Source organism: Octopus bimaculoides, chromosome 19 (assembly GCF_001194135.2).
Source record: "Octopus bimaculoides isolate UCB-OBI-ISO-001 chromosome 19, ASM119413v2, whole genome shotgun sequence".
In the NCBI taxonomy this organism is placed as follows: Eukaryota; Metazoa; Mollusca; class Cephalopoda; order Octopoda; family Octopodidae; genus Octopus; species Octopus bimaculoides.
In genome coordinates, this window is record NC_068999.1 from 5,160,985 (window position 1) to 5,169,120 (window position 8,136).

The following is an 8,136-nucleotide window of genomic DNA, read 5'->3' on the forward strand; positions in this document are numbered from 1 at the left end:
TATGACCACCACCACTGCCATCATTGTCACTACTGCCACCACCACCAACTGCAATACACTATTATACCATTTATTCTAGTTTTGTTAATCCAAACAGACCAAGTACCCTTGGCCACCCTTCTCCCCACCCCTCACACCATACCATACCTTTTGCAGAGAAATAAGCAAATTTAGAAGGTGAGGGAAGAAATGTATAGGGTTGTGTGTGTGTGTCTAGATATGCATGGCTGTGTGGTAAGAAGTTTGCTTCTTAACCACATGGTTCTGAGTTCAGTCCCACTGTGTGGCACCTTGGGCAAATGTCTTCTATAGTCTTGGGCTGACCAAAACCTTGTGAGTGGATTTGGTTGATGGAAACTGAAAGAAGCCTCTCTCTGTGTGTGTGTGTGTGTGTATACAGGGTGTGGTGAATAAATTGTCGTCTAAATTACGCAAAAATGAAAATAACACTGACATCTCATTTTAAGATATATTTACCAAAATTACATAAAAATATTTTGAAATACTAATGAGTGCCCAACTGACCCTACTACACTGTGTAGTCGACAAAATCAAAAACAAACAATACACACGTGCAATATGAAAACTATAAAATGGCAATTTACCCATCACACCCTGTATATATATACATATATATATATTAAAAAATTCATTTTTAGTCGATTGATAATTTTATTTAGGTTTATAGTCGTCTGACACGCTTTAGTAATTCATTTGGAATGCTAATTTTTAGTCAATTGTATACACCTTCTTGATAGAACGTTCTATATATTTGTATTTTTATTTACATATATATTTTTTACCTATATTTTTTATATATGTATTCTGTTTATATGTTGAAGGCCATGGTAATGTTTATATATGATCCAATTTGTATGGAAGTGTGGTGTTTATATAAAGTCATTGCCTTGAATTTGATGTTTGTTCTCAAATCAATGTTTATATATATATAGGTATATATATATAATATATAGTTCAAATTTACAGAAAAAACAAGATGACAACAGGTGAGGAAAAAACAAGCAGGTATATTAGTTTAACACTTGGAAAGAATGGAAAAGTCTTCGACGTTTCGAGCCTGTGCTCTTTGACAGAAAGGATTAAGAGGGAAAAATATGCATTAACTGTTCAATATGATGAATATGTATATGTGTGTGTGTGTATGTGTTTGTTTGACTAAACCCTTCAAGGTAGTTTCATGTATGGCTGTAGTCCAATGACAGAAACAAGTACAAGATAAAAGGTGTGTGTGTATATGCATGTGTATATGTGTGAGTCTCTGGTTCAATCCCACTGCATAGTATCTTAGGCAAATTTCTTTTACTATAGTCTGGACTCAACCCAAGTCTTGTCAATGAAAGTGTAGGGTCTTCGCTGGTCAAGTTTGACCATGTCTCTACACACATATATAGACAGACCTGGACAAAATTGTTTTGAAGAAACCTGGCTGTTGGCCATGCATGTAAGCCTCCTCACTACCAACTGAAGGCAATGGATTGGTAGAACTATTAGAAGGCTGGAATGAATGTTTCATGCTATCAATTCCAGTTCTTTGTGTTCTGACAACCCCAGTGCCTGGTGCAACTCTCCGGCTTACAAGTTCTAAACAAACCATCTTACCCATGCCAGCATCAAAAACAGACGCTAACTGATGATGATGATGATTATACTGATGGAGGTCCATTTATACTTTTTTTAATATTTTTAATGTATATTGTTGGCTCGTGTTTGTACTATTTTTTGTCTTTTACTTGTTTCAATCATTAGACTGCGGCCATGCTGGGGCACTACCTTGAAGAATTTTAGTCCAATAAATCAACCCCTGTCCTTTTTTTAAAAAAAAAACCCATTTATTCTATCAGTCTCTTTTGCTGAACCACAAAGCTATGAGGATGTAAACACACCAACACCAGTTGTCAAGTGGTGGTGGGATATAAACACACGCGTATATTATACAATGGGCTTCTTTCAGTTTCCACATACCAAATCCACTCACAAGACTGTGGTCGGCCCAAGACTATTGTAGAAAACACTTGCCAAGGTACCAAGCAGTGAGACTGAACCTGGAACCGTGTGGTTTAGAAGTAAGTTTCTTACCGCACAGCTCTGCCTGTGCTTCTCTATATATAATGTAATACATTCGTTGCTATATTTGTTTTCGCAACAATTTCCCCCAAACTAGCATAAGATAATCTAATAATATTTGTGAGGTGTTGTTTTTACAGCTGGAAGCTGCCCTTAACTTATTTACTAAACCTTACCTGATTTTTAAGCGAGGGAGTTTCCATGGTAGAATTACCGGATAATTTGTTGTGAGAGAAATGTCAACAAATATCACCATTTGTAGCTCAGCTATTTTTTTTTTAGAAAGTGCAGAATGTAAAGATTCTCTCTCTCTCTCTCTCTCTCTCTCTCTTACACACACACAACACACACCTATCATTGTCGTTCTGATGTCCTTTTTTCCATACTTGCATGGGTCAGATGGGATTTATTGAAGCAAATTTTCTATGGAAGGATGCCTTTCCTGTCACTAACCCATACCAGTTTCCAAATAAGATATATTTCCTCACGTTTTTCAGGAAAGACTGGAAACAGTGTTGCTTGTGTGACCATGGTGCTTGCTTTTGACCACTCGCTGGATGTCAGGACAAGATTAAACACACACACACATACATTTTTGACAGGCTTCTTTCAGTTTCTGTCCACCAAATCGACTTTGGTTGGCCTGGGGTCTATAGTAGAAGACACTTGCCCAAGGTGCTGTGCGGTGGAGCTGAACATGAGACCATATGGTTGGGAAGCAAGCTCCTTATCCACACAACCATGCCTAGTTACTCAAATTATATTTGAAATTATTTTCAGACAAAATCACCATTATACAAAAAAAAAACTTCGCAAATTTATTTTTTAAATTCAAGTTCTCTTAAGTTTCCATTTTGTTCCTGAACATTTCAGTTTTAACTTTCAAAGTGAAAACGTTTCTTTTCTTCCATCACAGAATCATATTAAACTCATTAAGCTTCTCCAGATACAGCTAACAAATAAGACATTTTGCAAAACCAGTTCTCATCACGGAAGAATTTTTGCCGTTGCACTTTTGCAATTCTAAAAGTTTGTTGAACCTAGATCAGATCCCAAATTCTGGCATAGGTTTACAAATAGATGGCTATTCAATGAAATTAATAACATTCAACTCCATCTTGTATTACTGCACTTAACTCTGAAAAACATTTTTTTAAACCATTAATTAATGCTTCTTCTTCATGAGTCATGCAATGAGAGAATATGTTGCTGATGTATTACTTGCAGATTTAACTTTGGCTTCAAATCCTGTGTTTCTTTATTTATCTTTTTTTGTTGTTGCTATCACTACTACTACTGCTGCTGCTGCTGCTGCTGCTACTAACACAGTTATTTCATTCTGGATAGGCTTCTTAAAAAAAAAAACAATTGGTCCCTTTTGAAGAAATGTGTAGAGTGAAGCTGTTTGATAAGAGGAGGATTGAGGACGTGATGGGGATGCTAGGGGTTGGAAGAATTACTGGAACGACTGGCAAGGGCGAATGGAATGCGGTGGTATGGGCATGTGTTGAGGAGGAATGAGGAGCGTGTGTGTGTGTGTTACTATCTTCTTACCTTGATATCATGTAACTATTGTAAGCGAGTATCACAATGATATATGTAATGTCCTTTGTCCACCTTCCTTGAAAACATGTCCGGTCATTGAGGAACATTACCTTGCTTGGTGACAGGGTTGGTGACAGAAAGGGCATCTAACTGTAGAAAACATGCCCCAATACATTCCATGTAAGCATGGAGATGTGAACATTAAAACAACGATTATGATGACTGGTCTTTCTGTAAATAATTTCTATGATTCCACATGCAGCTGTAATAAAAGTTCTTTGCCAATCTTGTAGGATTTCTTAGCATTTGGAATTACAGAGCTTTGTACGATGGCATTAAGTATTTTCCTTGAACCACCGAATGCTTTTCAAAGAATTTGCTTTTGTACTTTTGATGATTTCTGCAACCTTTCAAAAAAATGGTAAAGATTTGCCTGCATAGGAAACATGCCTGGTATTAAGTTGTCTTTTAATTTAGCAGACTTCATACTTCCATTCACCAAATATTTCTTTACATATCAAGTAGACTGGATAGTGTTCTTTATGGCTAAGAACAAAAGTAAATCCATTTTGCAAGAATAGATTTGTTTGTTTATTTTTCTCTTTACTTTGGATGAGACATTTTAGTTTCTTTGAATTCGTGTCACTATATCCAGGCTGTTCATAAAATATTATGCCACCGTAATTTTCTGCTATGTTCTTCGACAAATTTAACTGTTTATCCATGGAGAGAGATTTTTAATTCTAAATAATAATAATAATAATAATAATAATAATAATGATGGTTTCAGGTTCAGTCCCACTGTGTGGCACCTTGGGAAAGTGTCTTCTACTATAGCCTCGGGCCAGCCAAAGCCTTGTGAGTGGATTTGGTAGACGGAAACTGAAAGAAGCGCGCCGTATATGTGTATATATATATGTGTGTTTGTGTGTCTGTGTTTGTCCTCCCAACATCGCTTGACAACCGATGCTGGTGTGTCTACGTCCCCGTAACTTAGCGGTTCGGCAAAAGAGACCGACAGAATAAGTACTAGGTTTACAAAGAATTAGTCCTGGAGTCGATTTGCTCGACTAAAGGCGGTGCTCCAGCATGGCCACAGTCGAATGACTGAAACAAGTAAATGAGAATGAGTAATAATAATAATAATAATAATAATAATAATGATAATAATAATAATAATAATTTCAAATTTTAGCAACACAAGATCAGCAATTTTGTGGGTGGGGGGATAAGTCGATTACATTGACCCCATTGATCAACTGGTACTTAATTTTATTGATCCCAAAAGGATGAGAACCAAATTCAACCTTGGTGAAATTTGAACCCAGAATGTAAAAATGGACACAATATTACTAAGCTTTTTTCTGCCAGCTAATGGTAATAATAATGTTTTCTACTCTAAGCACAAGGCCTTGGAAATTTTTTGGGAAGGAGGCTAGTCGATTATATCAACCCCAGTGCATAACTGGTACTTATTTAATCGACCCCAAAGCATGAAAGGCAAAATCAGTCTCAGCAGAATTTGAACTCAGAAAATAGCAGCAGACAAAATACTGCGAAGCATTTTGCCCAGCATGCTGAAGATTCTGCCAGTTTGCCACATTGCTATTATAATGGTAATCATAATGTTTTGAAAATAACTTTGAAAAATTCAAAGCAATAACTGAACATGAAATGATGATGATGATGATGATATGAATTATAAAATTGAAGCAGTTAGTCATTTTTCTATTTGGTTTTAATAAAGTTACTCTGGAAAATGGGGGGGGGGGGAGACTGGTGTCACTGTTTGTTAATCTCAAGTAAATTATGGGCACATATTCTAATTAATTTATGTCAACAAATGCCTGCTAGTCCTACATGTTTCTCTCTCCCTCTCTCTCACTCTGTCTGTCTGTCTATCTGTCTGTCTGTCTGTCTGTCTCTCTCCTTCCCTTTCCAACTCTCTCAGATCAAGACTTCAAAATCATAACTGTAACATGTCATTAACACCACTCTTCCAAACACTCACACATACACAATGCTTCCCTGTGTGTACGAATAAATTACATTATATATATTAATATTATGAATGAATTGTGGATTAATAGCCAAGATATTTTGTGAAGATAGACATTTGTAAAGAACACCTTGAGAGCAAGCTAAACAATGGGCCCACTGATGGGAATTGAACCATGTACTATTTGTTTACTGGGTGAATCTTTGAAATTGTTGTTTACCATTTAACATATACGTACTTTTGGAGTTGTTGTTTAGCCCTAGGTCAGACCTGTGTGAGCAAACTTTGAAAACAGGTAAAAGTTGATGACAGGAAGGGCATCTGTCTTTAGAAAACCAGCCTCAATGGATTCTACCCAACCTATGCAAGCATAGAAAATCGATGTTAAACGATGATGATGATGATGGAGGGGGTGGAAAATCATAAAGCCCCCCACCCCTCTCTGTGGACTAACTATATTGAAATACTTAGTTATGTCCCTTGAATTTCTTAGAAAATCAAATCCTGCTGAAGTCGACTTTCTTTCATTTCATTTCTCCGGGGTGGGTGATAAAATAAATCAACATAAAGTGTCTGGATTTGACTAACTACGTGCTTCCACCTTCATTTGAGGCTATGCTCCTTGTTTTAGAAATCATCATCATCATCATCATCATCATCATCATCATCATTAATGGTAATAATAATTTGTCAGTTTAATTTAAATTTATCTTCTAAAGTGTTTCTTGAAAACTGTAAGAAAAAAAAAAAAATACAGCTGTTAATGGTGCCATACCTTTGCCTGCCATTTTTGGAGTTGCTCTACTTCGAAATTCATGGCATATTTATAGTGTTCTTCTATATCTAGAGCAGAGAAAGAAAGAGAGAGAGAGAGAGCATGTGTGTGTGTGTGTGTGTGTGTGCAGTTGGGTGGTTGGTTGGTTGTATGGGTGGTGAGGGGTGCACTGAAGCAGAAGGCAGCATGTGGGGAGTGGGTGGAGGGTAGTTGTGCAATAAGAAAGATATATGGGGAGTGTTTTGAGAAAGCGTGTATACATACGATAACGATGCACACACACACACACACACACACACACACACTACCCTATCTATTACGACGATGATCATATAGTGTGTGTATGTATGTATATATATATATAGATATATAGATAGATAGATATATAGATATGATTTGATCAATAGACAGGAAAGTGTGTATCTATAATGATGTACTTGTGTATGTATGTATATAAATGTATATATATAATACATTTGTGTATACATTTTACTATCTTACTCTTTTACAGAGTTCAGTCATTTGACTGCAGCCATGCTGGAGCACCGCCTTTAGTCGAAGAAATCGACTGCAGGACTTATTCTTTGAAAGTTTAGTACTTACTCTATCTACCTCCACTGCCAAACCGCTAAGTTTCGGGGACATAAACACACCAACATTGGTTGTCAAATGATGGTGGTGGGGACAAACATAGACACAAAAGCACACACCCATGAATATATATACATACACACACACACAGAGGGCTTCTTTCAGTTTCTGTCTACCAAATCCACCCACAAGGCTTTGATCAGCCCAAGGCTATAGTAGAAAACACTTGCCCAAGGTGCCACGCAGTGGGATTGAACCCAGAACCATGTGTGTGCGTATGCATATTCTTTCATTAGTTTCAGTCATTGGAGAGCGGCCATGCTGGAGCATAGTCTCCAAGGGATTTAGCCAGTCATATCAACCCTAGTTCATATTTCAGTCTTGTAACTATTTAATTGATCTAATTAATCAAATTACGCTAATTTGCGTTTTGACAGAATGCCACTTTTTAAACCAGTATCAGCAAAAACACAGTCTCATTTACACACGTGTACAAGACAAGTAATGCTGGTGTGTTTACGTCCCCGTAACTTAGCGGTTCGGCAAAAAGAGACTGATAGAATAAGTACTAGGCTTGCAAAGAATAAGTCCTGGGGTTGATTTGTTCATCTAAAGGCGGTGCTCCAGCATGGCCGCAGTCAAATGACCGAAACGAATAAAAGAATGTGTGTGTGTGTGTGTAGATGTACATGTATATTTGTGTGTGTAGATGTATGGGTGTGTATGTATGTATGTGTATATGTATAGATGTGTGTGTGTGCTTGTCACTCGCCAGTAGTCATAACTGGAGTTTCGCAGACGTTGACCTCCTCCTGGGCCCCTCACCCATGACCCCGTGGGGCATCATGGATGTGATTGCTAGAGAGAGAGAGAGAGAAAGTGAGGGAGGGAAAGATATATCAGGTTTACTCTGGTACTCACTCATAAGCAGACTGAAGCTACACAGAATGAAGTTTCTTGTCCAAGGACACAATGCACCACCACTGAGTCCAGAAATTGAACCCTTGATCTTATGATCGTGACCCTAACACTCTAACCACTAGGTATCAGTGGGTGTATAGAGGCATGCATATATGTGTGTTTGTATGTGTGTGTGTGTGTGTATATATATATATATATATATATATATATATATATATAT

The 8,136-nt window shown here is 37.2% G+C and overlaps 1 protein-coding gene across 4 annotated transcripts in view; it reads left to right on the top strand.

The window, feature by feature from the left end:
* Positions 1-8,136, top strand: part of LOC106869429 (rho GTPase-activating protein 45) — a 125,030-nt gene that overhangs the window by 25,295 nt on the left and 91,599 nt on the right. Inside the window, exon 2 of one of the 4 annotated variants that reach the window (XM_052974752.1) lies at positions 1,973-2,084. The exons of the other annotated variants lie outside the window; for them this stretch is intronic. The gene's annotated coding sequence lies outside the window, so the exon portion shown is untranslated. The remainder of the gene's footprint in view (positions 1-1,972; positions 2,085-8,136) is intronic. 4 annotated transcript variants of the gene reach the window in all.